The following is a 16,943-nucleotide window of genomic DNA, read 5'->3' on the forward strand; positions in this document are numbered from 1 at the left end:
GTTTTTTTTCTTGTAGACACCCTCCCCCAACTCTGGCATTGTTTTTTCCCAGGAGATGACTTCAGTTAAGCCTTTAATCTCTATAAAGACTGTGCTGTCTAATTCAGAATGGAGAAAATTGCTTGGAGAGATATTATACCTTCACTGTGCTCAACTTGAAGTTTCAGTTGAAAAATCATTGTCTAAGTTATCTTTCCTGTCAGAGTTTGATGTACAATCATAATCATGAAGAATGTTTCTATCTGTAGTATTTTTCTTTATTTTTTTCCTGTTCTCTCTTTTCCATGCAGCTTGCTCCATGGAATTTTGCAGAGGTAAGACTTAACTATAAAATGTTGATGTCAATCCCACATGTACAACTGCCTGGCTAAGTAAATACGCTCCCACTGCAAAAAAAAAAAAAAAAAAAAAAAGGAAATAGGCTAAGGGAGTGGAACCAAAAAGCAAGAGAGAAACATAAGATTGGTATCAAGAGAACTTGAAGGAAAATTAAAGAGTCAGCAGGAAAGAACTTCCCCGACTGAGTAGCCTTATGCCTTATGTGTAAAAAGAATGGCAAGCTTGCACTGAGAACGTTGTCTTGCCTTCAGCAAACAACTGACTTTGATAGGTATTTTTTCCTGTCTTTTTTTCTCCCTCATTGCTTACCTAAAATCCAACGACAGTATTTGAGGAGAAAACAGGAAACTGATGGCCTATTTTTTCCAAAGGGCTGGTTTATGGCAAAGGTTATAATTTTTGAGTTGCTCCTATTTTGCAATTGGCGCAGAACAGGAACTTGCTGTTCAGAACAGAACATGAACAATCTGAAATGCAGCTCCTTCTCAAAAGCTTGCTGATGTGATTGTGATAGCATATGGCACTTACAGGTTGTTTGGAAATCCAAAGCGACGTTTATGTACACAATTACAGGCTCTAAAGAGTTACTGTTCAGAAATACTACTAAGAAAACATCAATGGAATATTCAATGGTGACCATAAAGCAATAGGATTTTAGATATGATTTAGGGAAAAAAATACAATGAAAAGAAAGCACTTTTTTTAAATCTAAGGTACCCATATTCTGGAGGATGCTGCAATTCTCTTTCTGTCTTCTTTAAATAAACAGGCAGCAAAATTGGCAAAAGAAAAATAAAGATGCTGAAATATAAAATAGTTTCCATGAAAGGGACAGAAAAAGATGTTCTGTTAATACATATATTATTATCTCAATGAGCATGAGAGAATTTGATGGCATGTGAATAGGGAATAACTTTCTTTCAATATAAGAACTATGGGGTATTATAAAAGTTAAGTGGAACCTCTGAAAGAGATATTTCTTGTTACAAGATAAGCTTCTTGTAACTCATATGCCCCATGTAGTTACTACAGAGCTCCTTGTCACAGGATATCATGGATGTTAGGAACTTACCTAGTTCAGAAGGCAACAGATTCTTTAATAGAAGCTGGTAAAAAGCAGCATATCAATGGTGACACAGAGCTGCAAATCACTTGAAGAAGGGGAAGTAGTCTATCAAGTTTTGATGTATGTTTACTTATCTTTTAAAAATATATTCTTGCAATGGCTTGTCAACAGCTGTTGGAAAGAAGATACTTTGCTAGATGAATGTCTGCTTTAGTGTAGAGTCCTGTTTTAACATTAATTTATGGTTTTGTAAAGGAACAGTAATTATCATGGTGCTTTCACCTCAGTCTCTTGTTTAAAGAATTGATTTTTAAAAGTAGCATGATTTTTAGGATTATTGAATATCTCAACCTAAACCAAATGTTTAAGGATCGTGTTCTGCAGGATTGCAAATGCATCTCTCAAATACTTTGAGAGAATCAAAGTATTCATTTCTCTTGGGCAAAAAAATACTTATTGTTTTTACATTTGGCTGTCATTCATATCAGACACTTCAGTTCCTGGAGCTTTTTCGTAAAAAAAAATCAAAAGGTCAGGATGACATCCTATGCACAGAATCCAACAGATAACTTTTCCTGTCAAGTGATTCACATTTGTATTTGTTCTTCCTAAAAGGAAAAAGGTTCAGTCCGTCATTTGGTGACACACTCTGTTGGCAGAAAACTGAAAATTTACTGGAAACAATCCCCTCTCATTTTATATACGTGCATTATTACTTTGTTACAAAACAAAGTAAGCATAAGTGCTTTATTCTACAATGTTACTTAAACACGTGTCAAATGTGTTTCTGCTGAATTTCACAGAAGTTTTTATAAAAGAATGACATTTTGAGGACTATGGTGTAAATGTGAATAAACAAGCTCAAAGCTTTGTAAGAAGATTTACATTAGCAAATCATCATGTGCAAGAAATGTATCTTGTGTTTGATGGAGAGTTCTGTTTTGAACTTGGTTTTAATGCCATAGAAAACAATGTTATCTTAGTGTCCTAATGTTGCACTTTACCTTTAAATATTTTCACTTACACAGGTACCAGTGAATACAGGTTTTTCGAAATTTCCAATTTCCATACCAATTGGTTTTGGCACCAATGTAGAAGCATTACAACTTAATTATTTTCCAAATGTTTAAATGCTTTTAAAATAAATAATATTCCTAAGCATTTCACCTTGTGAAAATATTTATCTTTCTCCTCAATCAGATATTTAATAAGTAACCATAAGAGCAGAACACTTAAATGCATTTCTCTACAGTGGAAGTCAGACTCTCTGTCTCCCTCAAAAATTAAAAGAACCCAATTACATCATGTTTCTGGCTTATTAGTATGTGAATGCAAATCAGAAATCTGTGTTTTAAGCTCTGCTCTTCTTGTAAAATTCACAGAGTTTTAACCAAAATCATTCTCTGTTAAGATAAGAACAAAATAAAAAAATTGGGACTTAAATTTATCACATAGAAACATTATGTGCTCAATTTAAAAGCAATTACACCAAGCACATGGGATAAAAAGCAAATGGTCATAAATATTTCAAATAGTCTCAACCAAAGTCTAGCAGGCAATTTGTAAGAAATTATGCACTTAACGATTTTTAGTCTGCCTTATCAATTACAGAATGCCTCATAATTAAAAATTTCTGACAGATCTTAAAAAGTCTGCAGAGTGTGGCTCATCTCATGAGCACAACACTACAAATACATCTCTCATGGATCTGACTTAGCCATTGTTTGTGTTTATTGACCAAACAAGCAACTAGAACCAGCAGTCCTTATGGCTGTGTTTCTGGTCACTCATTTGCCAGTCAATTTCCATCAATATTTACCTTAAATGCAAAGCAAATTTACTGCTGCACTTAGCTTGTAAAATTCACATAAATGTCAACCCAATTCACATAAAAATAAATATTTAAGTGACTTGGAAGGTGGACACCTGCTCTGAGAAACTTTCCCAAGGAAAAAAATTTTAAATATGGAAGACAATCACAATCAAATGTTTTTAATAATGTTGGAATAAAATCTAAACAACAAGTAGATACTTGTTTCTTAGTGTGAATGAATGAATGAATTGATTTGGTAGGGAATTGTGACTTTTATTCTGATGATATTTAAAATTGGTGTAATACGGCTTCATTGCATTTTGTCTTTCATCAAACTGCACTTTAGGAGTGTAAAACGCAAAATACAACTTTCTGGTATTTTGCCTACTCATATTGCTTTGTGATTTTGTTGTTTTCTTCTTTTCTCCTTTTGTTTCAGTTATGTGCTCCCCTTCATGTGTTTCATCTACGAACATCTGCTTCCCCCTCCCATTCTTATGTGTTCTTAATACTTATTTTCAACTATTCTTTTAAAACCCTGATGTATTAATTCTCCTTTCACCCTTGAGTGCAACCTATAATACTCCATTACACAAGTTTTTAAAGTATTTTGCTGATTTGCTATCAATATTTGATTACTGAGGAGGAAATCTAAAAGCCACTAAAAATATATCAGGTTTTGTTGTTGGTTTTCCACAGTTTTTCATCTTTATATGACCTGGAATCTTAAAATTCTGACAAGTTTCTGCACGGTAAAAATTTTGGAAACATACAGTGACAGAGGAGAAGGACAGGTAGGATCTACCAGATCTCAGACATAGGTCACACCATTTTGTAAACCTGCAAAAAGTAAATCAGTTTCATATGGGTTGTCTTGACACACAGAAAAAAACACATTGGCTCTTCAGTGAGCAGGGGAAGATGATGCACTAAATCTGCTTCTGACTAAATTTGGTTTAATTCTCTTTGGTTAAAACTCTACATTCCCCTAATATGCATTGTGCACTCTTGTCTTCTCCCTTAAACTGTTGTTATATTTTATTAACTACTGTTACCTTTGGTTAAAGCACAGTATTTCAAAGTAAGATCAAGTTTTTACTAAGAGCAAACCTTCCCCCAGCCCTAGGCAGTGTCTGCATTATTTTAATAACTTAACTTTTATTTTGCCACAAGTGCTTAACTTACTGAGAGTTAATTAAAAATCTGTGTGGTTTATGATAATTTAAAACATGGCTATTGTATGGAAAAGGTATTACTGCAGAGTACCTGGGACATATGCCAGAAAGGCTTAGGTCAGGAAAGAAATAGGTACATTTGCTCTCTTATCTAAATAGAAAAACAGCAATATTTTCTAAGGGTCTGCATGGGAATTGAGAGAATAGGACATAATTTTAACTGGTAACTGCCTATACTACTTACTCCCACCTGTTGCTTCCTAACTTGCTCCTTCCTCTCTCCTAGTACCTCTTTTTATTCAGAAGGACAAAAGCTGCTTCCTTCTTGCTTATTTTAAAATCATCAGACCATAGTGATGGCATCCATCATCTCTTTCAAGTCCATCTTTTGTCATTTTTAAACTTCAGTTTAATGATTTGTCTGCTGAAACCCAAAGCAGCATAAAAAAGCAAGTGATATGAAATGGAGATGCACTAATGCTTTAGTGCATCATTTGGGTTTGATAGAGAGATTTCAAATACTCAGGAAATTTCAAAGTCCAACATTTTACATACTTACAGGGTTTAGGGATTGTTTTATTCAAGTGTATCCATCATTTAAAAGCATTATTGTTGTTTGGTGATAATTCCATTCTGTAAGACATCTGAAGCTGCCTAAAAGGAGGTCATAGTGAGGTGGGTGTCAGTCTTTTCTCCTGGATAACAAGTGGCAGGATGAGAGGAAATGCTATCAAGTTGCACCAGAGGAGGTTTAGACTAAATTTTTGGATTTTCTTTTTCACAGAAAGGATTGTTAAGTGTGTTGGAGTCACTATCTCTGGAAGTGTTCAAAAAAACTGTGGATATGGTGCTTGAGGACATGGTTTAATGGTGAATATGCTTGTGGTGCTAGGTTGACAGTTGGACTTAATGATCTTAAAGGTCTTTTCCAGCCTTATTTTTTTCTATGGTCCTATGATCTAGTGCTTTTATAGCTCAAAGGTGTTTGTGGCCTGCCTGAGACTAAAAAGAATGTATTATGTGGGTTGCCTAAAATATACATATGTGTGCACTCCTACACACATACCTAATGCAATATATTTAGTTGCAGACTATTTAAGTATGTAGAAATGTTTTACCTTATGCCCCTATATAGTAGTACTGGCAAAAACATTAATACTTGGGTATAACGAAAACAACCTTTTTTTCAGGCTTCTGGCTGAGAATGTTGATCAGCAGTCTGTATTTCTTCTTTCTTTAGACAAGTATATAAGAAAAGTAAATAATTTCTGTTCCTGGACTAATATCTTTCTAGTAGATAAGCAGTGCTTACCTTCAGTTTAATTCCAGACAAAGTAATAGGCAAATGTAAGTATTCAGTTTGCATATGTTTGTTGAAAAGAGTCAAAGTTTTACAATTACATGTGTTAGAATGATTGTGCTCCTGGCCTAACAAAGGAAGAATAGAAGTAGAGACACACTGTAAAAGCCAAGATGAAATTGTGTTATTCATACACCTACAGGCTTTCCTCTCTGTGGTTTAGTGACAAAGGCAAGTTAGGAACTGTCTCCATCTATTTTGTGTGTATACAGGCAAATCTCTGTCTTGAGTCAATTACTGCTGTAACTCTTAGGCCTGAAGCTCAAACTGTGCAGCAGAGCTGCAGTCACAGTCTCCTCCTGAGCTAGTGCAGTGCTCCTTCCACCGTGCTCCCTGCCCAAGGACAGCTGCTATCCAGTGGTGCGATGGTTTGCAGTAAAACTGCTCAGCACCCTGCAGCCCTGGGGTGAAACATTGCAAGCAATGGGTCCGACTGTCATCTCCAAGATTTCAGATTAATGAAGCTGATTTGCAGTCTGTTATTTAGGCGCTAGATGTCTCCATGTGCTACAAGTACACCTCACCACACAGGCTATGCTTACTATGCTTTAAACAAAGAGGAAATCGCTAGAGGCAAAGTTAGCAGGGCAGTGTTCATAGACATACAAGTGAGTTATCACTTTGACTTCATCTGTTTGGAATATACCCAAGGAAATAACCATGTCGGGAAATGCTTGTGTTTCCCGAAGCATTTCATTGACCCATCTTGAATCCGATCAGGGAATGCTTTTTTCTTTTTTTTTTTTTTTTTTTTTTTCCACTGGCTCATTAGTAATGAGTGTGGCCCAACCTTGCAGCACGGAAATGGTGGGAGGTCCCAAACTTAAGAGAAGCCCGTTGTCAGATTTGCATCAAAGCTGACAGCCTGAGGCGGACTGAGGCTTCACGGTCCCTCTTGAATGTCTATACCAACTGATGGTCTTTGCTGGGTAACAGCTTCAGCCAGGGGTTCCCTGAAATTCAGAACATTTTGGACTTTAGTTTGATTTTACTTAAAAAACAATAGAACTCGAAACAAAGTTAAAACAAAACAAAACAAAAAAGCAAATCAGAAAGCGGAATCAGGTTCTTCAGTCGGCTCTTTCCCCTGGTCAGACTGCCCGGACTACAGCCGCCGTAAGTAACTCTGTGCAGCCCGCACGTACCGACAGCCGCCGCGTGTCTCTGCTCTCTGCTGCTGCCGCCTCTCACGCGCTCCGGGTGTCCCTGCATCCCTCCCCTCCGGAGACAGCACAGCCTCTCCTCCCTGCTGTCGCCTGGCTCTCGTTCCTCGCGCACATTCCACACCGCCCAGGCAGCACCTGCGCGTTTATAACTGTGGAATTACTATTATTACAAGTATTATTATCATTATTATTAGTAGTAGTACTACTGCTGTTGTTACTATTACTTTAACACGGACATCGGCATCTAACGGTGCGTCCAGTATTTGAACTGAATATCAGCTCTTTTCCACTCTGCCCAGAGAAGAGCCGTAGGTCAGGGCACGGATGCAAAGTACCCCCCTGCTTCCTCTTGCCCCCCAGGCCCGGGTGCTGCAGGAGGCGGCGCCTGGGTCCCCCGGCAGCAGCGGGAGGCCGAAGGGATGCAGTCCTGCGGGAAAGGAAGCGCGCCAGGCTCGGGCCGGGCAGCGCGGCACCCGCGGAGCGCAGCGCGGAGCTGCGGCCGGGCCGGGCCGGGCGAGGGGCGGGCGGGCGGGCGGTGGGGGCGGCCCCGCTCCTCCCCCGGCGCGGGGGTGGCGGGAGGGCGGGAGGCGGGGCAGCGGCGGTGGGGCTCGGCCGCCTCCGCTCGGGGCCCGCGATCTGGGTCGCCCCGCGGGGCTTGCGGCCGCTGCCAATTGCGTAAGGGCGGCAGCCGAGGCGGGGAGCGGCGGGGTTGGCGAGCAGCCGGCGGCCTCCCGCCGTGTCCGGGGCGGGGAGCGCTATGCCGCCGCCCTGAGCGCGCCGCCGCCGCCCCGAGCGCGCCGCCGCGCCGGGCCCAGGTGAGAGCGCGCCCGGCCTGGCCGGAGCCAGCGCGGGGCCGGGCCGTGCCGGGCCGGCTGGGGCGTGGGCCGAGCCGCCGCGCCCGGGCGGCCGGGCTCCGCCGCACTGGCCTCTTTTGTTCCCGGGGCCGGCGGGAGGGGAGGGAAGGAGGGAGCAGAGGGAGGGAAGGAGGGAGCGGGGGCGGCAGCAGCAGCAGCCGGCGGCGGGGCGGGGAGGGCCGGGCGGCGGCGGGCGCGGCTGCACTGAGGGGTCGCCCGGGGCCGCGCGGGCCCGGCAGGTGTGGGCCCGGCGGGCCCGCGGCAGGTGCGGCGGCGGGGCCGCGCTCACGGAGCCGCGGCTTTGTTGGCGCGCCCAGTCCGGTGCTGCCGCGGTCGCGGTGGAGAGCGACCGGGCTCGGGTCCGCATCGCGGCGTGGCTGCGCTGGGACTTGTCACAGGCATCGCCGAGAGCATGGGCTGTCGTGGAATGCCGTCCTTGTGACTGATAACCAACAGCTGCTTCATTTGCCCGGAGGCACGGAAGAAACAGTGGGAGCTGTACATCATCCCTGCCCCTCTAAGAAAGGAGGGTGTGCAGCGATTAATGCACTGCATTTGTGCTACATCACAGCTAGATGAGGGCTGTGTGCTGAAGATTATGACCTTGTTGGTACTTAAGTGTGCATTTAGTGATACAGTTTCCTTGAAAGGGATTTTATATTTTTGAGTGGTTCTAAAAGCAGAATAGCAGACAAAGACAATGTAATATGGAGGATAAAGTAGTACTTGGTGCTTTTTTGTGGCATTATTCTGTTTTCATGAATCACAGAAAAAGGTTTGCAGTGGCTTAGCTACTGATGTGAAATGGCCCATGGTAGCAGTAAGGAGAAGGGAGGTTCATCTTTGTTCTTAGGAGTCTGCAGCTCTTCGAGATGCTTTGTCTACATGGATCTTGAACACTGCCTGCACAAATGTGAAGTCTTCTGATCAAGTTTGTTGGGCCTGCTCCTCCTGCACTCTCTTTACTAATACAGCATTCAGCAGACTATGTCAGGGACTTGAGCTAGGCAGGGAGGCCAGAGAAATAAGTTATATGTAAAGCATGAGAAATACCTGCAAACACAAAGGGATTCAGGAAGAAGAAAGCGAGTGTGGAGGGAAAAGGACAAAGACAAGGAGTCTTGTGGGGTCCATGCTGAGTGTCTTCTGGAGTTCAGTGTCTGGTCTCAGCAGGAGCTGTGGTGGTGTGTGCTGTTTTGAGATGGGGATATATGTTTTCCAGTGGCACACTGTGGGTTTTTTAATTACAAATATTAAAACGTTTTCCCATGGTATTTTTGGGGAAAGTGGTATTAAGGATTGGCTGAAGGCTTTCAGCCAGTTCGTCTGACTTGTTGCTAGTTGATAGAGACACTAACTAGTAGAAGATGGTGGCCCCTGTGTGTAAAAGCTATTGATTACTGAAGGGCCTATGAAATCCTCTGAACATTCCTAGCTTTTACAGGTCCTGCGACTGGAAGTTACCTTTTGGTGGTACAGTTCACTTTTCTTCCAAGTTTACAAACCAGGGGACCAAAAAAAGGTTGTTTTTACTTTAGGTATGAATATGAAATTAGATAGAACACAAGTTGTGGGGCTGCTTTGGTTATTTTACAGCTTTTCTTTCTTTTTTTTTTTTTTTAGTTTGGGTTGATACATATTTGAATAGTTTGTACTTCAGTGGAAGTTAAGTAATGACAGGGGGCAGTGGGATAGGTGCTTTTCAGTCTTATTTAAATACTTCAAAACAACATTCTTACCACCAAGGCTGTGAAGAAATGTCTGCATGCCTTGGACAGTTGGGACTAGAAATGTTATTTAATTATGGATAACTTTAAATACAAAGGACAGTCATTAGCTTCCTTTATTATATGTCCAGTGAGTTTCAGAAGTTTCATTAAACAGTTTTAGCAGACTGGTTTTGTATATTTTGAGGTAACTCCAGTTTCTTGCTGTGGAAGTCTTGTTTGCAGAAAATGAGCAGTGACTCAGTTTTATTTATCTTACCTGTTGAATAGGACGGAGCTGTTTGTTTCTGTGCCTGTGGGATGGCTCTGGCTACTCTCTGTGCTAGGACAGGAGCTCCATCTCCTCTTGATTCTGCCTTGTACTGGAGCTGGGGGGAGCCGGGGAGGAGAGGGACCCTGGTCCCCATTGTCTGCTGGAGGCTGATGCTGTAAGGGACACGTCTGCTACCTCTGCCCTGCAGCTGACGGAGCTCCTTGGCTGATGGGCCACACCGTGCGTGACTTCAGGGAAAGTTGTCCCACAGTATTTGTGATGAACTGTTCTTTACCTTCTGTGTGCATGCACCAGTGATTTAAAAACTTCAGACAGAAATTAGTGGGAAATTGTCACCTAGTAAATCTTGCTTTCTGTATATTAAAAAATTAAATCATAAGAATATAATCTGAAGTATATCAGTAAGGTTCATGCTTTGCATTGGTAAGGCTGTTCCATAGAATCACCTACAGTATGCATCAAAACATGATTAAAGTCTGTGTTGTAAATTGCAGTTTCTTGTTTGGAGTCAAACTGTGATTAGACTTGATACATTCTCAGCTTATTTTTACCAAAAGGGATTTCACTGTTGATTTAATTGAGATATTTTTGGCAAGACAAATGGGAATGAATTATTTGTAGATGTGGGTGTAGAAATCCACAGATTTCATGGAATAGTAATACTGAGAAATTGGAAAAGGAGTAGAAAAGTTGAGCAAAGATCTGAGGGAGAAAAGTGACGTATTTGCCAATATGGAAAGAAAATACTGAAGGCATTGAAGAATGCATACTTTAGAACTTGTGACTGATTTTATTGCTTTGTTGTGAAGTAGGTTAGTGGAAGGGATGTGCTAGTAGCTCTTCTATCTTTTTGGCACATGGGATTAAGAAGAACATGTAAAAAGGAGTAGTGCAGTCATGCAAGATGACTAGCTATACCTGGCAGGATGTTGCAGTACTTGGCAGTAGGGTGCAGAGTTCTTGGAGTTTCCTAGAATGGAATTCACTGTAGGTAAGCCAAAATATGAGTGTAGCCACTAGCTCAGTAGAATGTATAACTAATGGTGGATTACTGGGCTTTGTTTTGCTGTTTGAAGATTGAGATTTTGCTGTTTTGAGATACCCCAGATATGCTGTTTGTGTTTTTTACAAAAGGAGAATTATAGCATGTTTTTTCTGTCACAAAATTCTACAAAGGTATCATATTGCGTAAGTCACTGTTCCTTTTTCACCAGGTTTCAACTCATGTAGTTCTGAAATTTCTGAGATACTTAGAGCCATGGATTAGGTTGGCATTCAGATACACAGTCAAGTTACTCTTCTTAGTTCATCAGTAGAAACTCTTTTCACAAGACTTTGAGCCCTCATACTTTAGCTGGTACGTGCTGTGCCCTTCTGCTACATTGCCACAATTCCTACAGCAAAATGAAAACTGTACTATATTTCAGCTACTGTGTATCAATCAGTGTGGCATATTAATGTAAGTGATCAGGTAAAGGTGTATTTTGTGTTGCTGATCTCAGCAGGCAGTTGCAGTGGCTGAGTTGAGGGGGATTTGGTCCTTAGAGGAGGAGAGGTGATTTTAGAAAAGTGAAGGTGAAAGACAGGTAAATGAGGTCTTAAAGTGTGGTAGAGGAATGACCACATCGCATCAGGCCTAGTGTCCATCCAGGCAATTACCCAGGGTCTGACAGTGGTGAGTAATAGTCATCTGGTGAAGCTACTGCATTGTGATGCTACTGCTTCCAGCTTGTGTTTCAAGGACTTCCTAAACTCGGGGCAGTGTTATTTATCCAATACTCCTCAACTGAATTATTATCTTCTGCAACCTTGTTGTTCCCTGAACCTGTGTAAGTGCTTGATGTCCAAAGCATATAGTACTGAGACAGGTTCAAAGATGTCTGTGTCAGCTTTTTTTTTTTCCTCCTGGGAAGAGGCATGAAATGTTTTTTGCATTCTACCAGCTACTTCTGATTCTATGGACCTAGTGACATATAGCCTCTCTCTTAATCATCCATTACCAGTATGAAGAGTCCTTTGGGGATTCAAAGAGTTCTTACTGGATGTGATTTGCAGCTCATAATTATTTTTTAATGCCGACTCATTTAACTTGGCTTTTACAAAGGCAAGACAAAAGAATGTGGGTGTGCAACTCCAACAATTCAGTTTTTCAAGCAGCATTTTTTTTGTGGTTGATGCACAGTTAAAATCTGCTGAGGCAGTCCTTCAAGTATGCAGAATGAGGGGTGACATTTCATTTACTGAAGCTTGAGTTGGACTGAAGAAAAAATTCTAAGAACTTAACAGCTTTGCAAAAGAAAGAAATCCACATGCTGATATGGAAGAGACTGTTATTATTCTGATTCTTGTTTTAAATACAACTTAAAGATGACAACCCTTTGATGATTAAGTGATTATGTGAATACACTCAGGAATGCTTTGCGTATGTCAGTTTACTGAAGCTAAATATCGGATCTGATTCTTTTCCCCACTGCATATATGTCTGTATGAAAGTCTGTACTTTCATATATGCCTATAATCTATTTATAAGAGCTTTTCTAATTTACTAATAGATATATAATCTTACTGTCCTTCTCTTTGGAGTAGGGTTGTAGGCCCAGTGATTCAAGGTAGTGCCAGAACTCAACTTCACCTCTCTGAAGTGTATTACCATTACATAAAAAATTTTCTGCTTTGAAGTCCTAGGTTGTAGTTGTTAGATTGGGATTTGTGTTTTTCTAGAGACTGCAGATATCTGTATACCATTTCTTATTGTCCGTATGAGAAGTAGTTTAAATGTTTTTCCCTGATTTTTATTTGGATTTTTCCCTACCATCTTATTCAGGTTCCCTAAGGTGAATGTGGCAAATCCATCACTTTCATGTGAAAGTTGTTGACTTAAGTGTAGCTATTTATTTACTTAAAAGTAGACTTGTACTCAGATGCATTACTGAGCTGAGGCCAAAGCGTTCTCTAAACTAACCCTCACAATGTCCCTGTGAGGCTGGTGACCGCTTTTTTGCTCATGTTACGGGCTTGGGGCCCAAGTAATCTGTGACTCATGCAGCAAGCTAATGACAGATGGGTGACTAAAATGCAAGTTTCCACTCTTGATCTCTTACACAAATTATTAAACATTTAATTTCTGAAAGTGGAGTAGTAAAAATGATTCCATTCATTTTGCCTATTTCGGCACATGCCATATTTCCTAGTGTGCTCTTGGATGTGCTGTATTTAAGTTGTTGATAATTCATTTGTTTCTACATGGTTTCCTCCAGCAGAATATACTATTTTTTAAATAGTGAATGAAAAACGGAATAGACTTCCACCAATTTATAATTTACAAAGATAAACTGTGTCAAAAAGAAACAAAGGGCAGGAAAGTAGAACTCACTGGAAGTGTCAGATACTGTTTTAGAAATGCTGACTACAGTTTTCTGTGCCTGCTGGCTTGTTTCTTTGTTTCAATGGGCAAAATCTGAAGCTACTACAGTTCTACTTGAGCAGACTGAAAATTGCAGTGTCTACTGGTCAACTTAGAATTCTTGAAAGCTTACCTACATGTTTGGTGTCTAGGAACTGGAAAAAACATGTCCCTTCAGTTTCTGCAGCAAGATGCATATCTGCAGCACTACAAAAATCCCCAGGTTTTGTACATAAACTTTCTGCAAGATCAGATACTTCATCTGCTGCATCAAATGCTCTGTAAGTGAAACAGGTGAGTGCTGCAGAGCCTGCTCACACAAACTGTATCTCAAGGACAAAAGCCCAGTTGTCTTTGGAGCAGGGAACCATTTTTATTGTACAAATACCCTCAGTCTTTGTCTCATCCTTAATGGTGATCTGCCAAATACCTGCACAAGAGGATAGCAATGAAATTCATGGCTCTCCTACATGCTGTCAGCTGTCAATGTGGGAGTGGTTTTACTTGACCATAATTTCGTACTTATTCCCACAGACAAGTTCTATTCCAGAGTGTTTATTTACCTATTTCCCTTGGAATGCAATCTTTTCACCATCCTCTACCCCTCACCTCATTGTCCTTTCTAATCCATAGATAATAGCTTAATTGTTTTGCCTATCACCTAAACATATGTAGTTCAACTTTCCCTGCTTGTATATAAGTTTGAAATTTCTTCTGAACTGGAGAGAGGCTTGTGTTCTCCAAGATTTCACTAGACTAGCTGACGAAGGTTATTTCTATCTATAAGCCTTCTCTTATACTGTAAATATAATGCATGGTTTCACTTCTGTTTCTTGATGCATGGTACTAAAGTGGTTCTGTGATTCTATACTTTGAAAGAATTGGTTTAAGAAATACAGACCTTGCAATTTTACATGTTTTCTACATGCCAAGTAATTCGCTAAAGATTATTAATTGCTACGCAGGAAATTCAGAGCTTATCTTCTAAGTTTTGTAACTTTTACCATTCTTATATCTCTATTTCTTGCTGGTTTATGCTCTAATTTTCTTCTGAAAATGTGGAGCATAGGAGAAAACTTGTTGGAGGCATGCAGAAAACACGTGTGTCTAGATGTCAGTAGAGTTTCTAAAGGTTTTTCTTTGTAACTCAGTTGAGATTTTTCAGGCTGTTCTAAATATTGTGATTTCCAACAGTTACTTAACTTAGCAGTGCATTTTGCTGTGCACATACTCTTTCCAGCTTTTGTACATGGGTGGAAAAGTAGGTTCCTTCCAATATGCTGTCTGTTGTCTTAGTGAATAGGTGTAATTTCAGAATGAGGCAGGAGGAGAAATTGTGAAACCAGGGAAGAAAACATGTGGGCACCCTGTCTAGAATTGTTCTTACTGGTGAGGTGATTTGTTGACCTGAGGACTTCCAAGACACTTGAAGCATTGAAATTTGTATTTCTGTTGTGGTTGACCAGCTCGGAGGTCTACAAAGGTGTGCATGTCATGCTTTAGGAGCTTGCCTGACATCACATTCTGTTCAGTAATTGTTTCTAATTAGGAGCTTGTTAATACTGATTTCTTGTCCCTTTCCCTTTTCATGGGTTTCTCACTGCACTTTGGTTTTATACCAGACAAGTGCCTCTACCAGGAAAGTAGTAATAACTTTTGTGGTACAGAATCATTAGGTTGGAACAGACCTTCAAGATCATCAAGTCCAACCCATGCCCTAACACACCTCAGCTAAGCCATAGCACCAACTGCCACATCCAGTGTTTTTTTAAACACGTCCAGCGATGGTGACTCCACTACCTCCATGGGCACACCATTCCAGTATTTTAACACTTTTTCTGTAAAAAGCTTTTTCTTATAGCCAACTTAAGCTTGGTGCAGCTTAAGACTGTGTCCTCTTGTTCTGTCAGTTGCTGCCTGGAGGAAGAGACCCACCCCCACCTGACTGCAACCACCTTTCAGGAAGGTGTAGAGTGTGATAAGAGTGAGTCTCCTTTACAGTAGATAGAGATATCCTTTAGATAGAGAGCAAGTCTCCTTTTCTCCAGGCTGAACACCCCCAGCTCTCTCAGTCACTCCTCACAGGGTTTGTGTTCCAGGCCCCTCACCAGCCTCATTTCCCACCTCTGGACACGCTCAAGCATCTCAACATCCTTCCCAAACTGAGGGACCCAGAACTGGACACAGCACTCAAGGTGTGGCCTCACCAGTGCTGAGTACAGGGGAAGAATGACCTCCCTGCTCCTGCTGGCCACAGTGTTCCTGATACAGGCCAGGATGCCATTGGCCTTCTTGGCTCCCAGGGCACACTGCTGGCTCATGTTCAGCTGGCTGTCAACCAGCACCCCCAGGTCCCTTTCTGCCTGGCCTCTGTCCAGACACACTGTCTCCAGACTGTAGCATTGCAGGGGATTATTGTGGCCAAAATGTAGGACTTGGCACTTGGACTTATTAAACTTTTTATTAAACTCATTTTATTGGACTCTGCCCACCCATCCAATCATTCCGAGGTCTCTCTACAGAACCCTCCTACCTTCCAACAGATCGACACATGCACTCAGCTTAATGTTTGCAAATTTACTACTGTGTTGCATGGGGAAATAATTTTTTGTGTATGTGTTTTCCTCCACCCTTTGCTCAGTCTTTTCCTTAGCGGTAATTGTATGCTCTGAGACTAGACAGTGTGGTAATAGGTCAGCACTAGAGCTGGTGTAGTTTGATGGCCCAGATCAACAGAAGTGTGTCATTTTTTCTGGTTTCTTTTATTTTATTTTTAAGACCTATGATCCTTAAGATGTGCTTAAAGAGAGGCATGAATTATGAAGTAAGCAAACATTCTGTACAACATTTTCAGATGGTGCAGGTGTGGGAGTTTATTAGCATGTTTGACATGTTCTATTACACTTAGCATTTGACAACACAGAAGTGTAAAATATCTTGATTTTTTTCCCACTTTTTGGGTGGTGTCATGTGACATTTTGAATTATCTGGTAAAATAAGCCAATTTCTTTCCAGGAAACCAGCCCCAAAATGAGTAATGGATAAGCACACTACTTGCTTCCGAGCGCGCAGTCGTGTCTCAGGAGGTTCATATGTTATGCCCTGGTTGTACAGTGCATATGTTTCCAGTTTCTGACCGTGTGGAACAATGTGGGCTTGTATGAGAGTGTGGTAGTGGCACAAGTTAAAAGTGGTGAAGGAATACTTGAGGAGACGGGAGATGTTGCAGCCTGTTCAGCGGCTCACTGCTGTCTGCAAGCTGGGGTTTGCTGTCCACATCTGTTTGCTCAGTTGTTCTGTTGACGTATCCAGACTTGCAGGTATTCACTGTTTTCACTTGGAAGCTGTGCAAAATAAACCTTTTTGGTTTGTTTTTTTTTTTAATTTAAGCTAGTTTAAGCTGGCTTGGCTGATGTGAGCAGTATGAGAAGTAATTGTTTGCTTGCTCATGCTGTAGGAAGGGGTGGATGAGCAGAAATCTGGATTGTGTGGAGTTGCACTACTCTTGCAAAAGAGCAATATGCAAATAGTGCAGTCATCCAGCAGATGGGTGGCAATATCTGAGATACTCCAGATACATCGTGGGCTGAAGCATCTGAGATCCTCCAGCCGAGTCTGTGCAGGGAAGCTTCCGTCTTACTGATGGGCTTGAGGCACATGCTTAAGTGTGGCTCTGACTAAAAGCTGTGTTGAATAATGGATTTAAAATCTTGCATAATACTTTGTTGAAAGCTGACGTGCAAAAAATTTGGGAGTAGTGAGAAAG

At 41.2% G+C, this 16,943-nt stretch overlaps 1 protein-coding gene and 1 long non-coding RNA gene across 3 annotated transcripts in view; one reads left to right on the plus strand and one right to left on the minus strand.

Moving 5' to 3' along the window:
* Nucleotides 1-6,546: 6,546 nt before the first annotated feature.
* On the minus strand, nt 6,547-7,422 carry LOC143691947 (uncharacterized). Its single transcript, XR_013179748.1, has 3 exons — nt 7,144-7,422; nt 6,899-7,054; nt 6,547-6,706 (listed from the first exon to the last, which is right to left on the minus strand). It is a non-coding gene; the product is annotated as an uncharacterized LOC143691947 (long non-coding RNA).
* A 74-nt stretch (nt 7,423-7,496) lies between these two features.
* The window catches only part of CEMIP2 (cell migration inducing hyaluronidase 2), a 49,880-nt gene continuing 40,433 nt past the window's right edge, over nt 7,497-16,943 (plus strand). The window contains exon 1 of one of the 2 annotated variants that reach the window (XM_054652632.2): nt 7,497-7,734. The gene's annotated coding sequence lies outside the window, so the exon portion shown is untranslated. Of the gene's footprint in view, nt 7,735-8,016; nt 13,472-16,943 lie in introns of those variants that run through there. The other variant, XM_077171041.1, reaches the window with a different exon arrangement.

The sequence above is a fragment of the Agelaius phoeniceus genome, chromosome Z, assembly GCF_051311805.1.
Source record: "Agelaius phoeniceus isolate bAgePho1 chromosome Z, bAgePho1.hap1, whole genome shotgun sequence".
NCBI classification, from domain to species: domain Eukaryota; kingdom Metazoa; phylum Chordata; class Aves; order Passeriformes; family Icteridae; genus Agelaius; species Agelaius phoeniceus.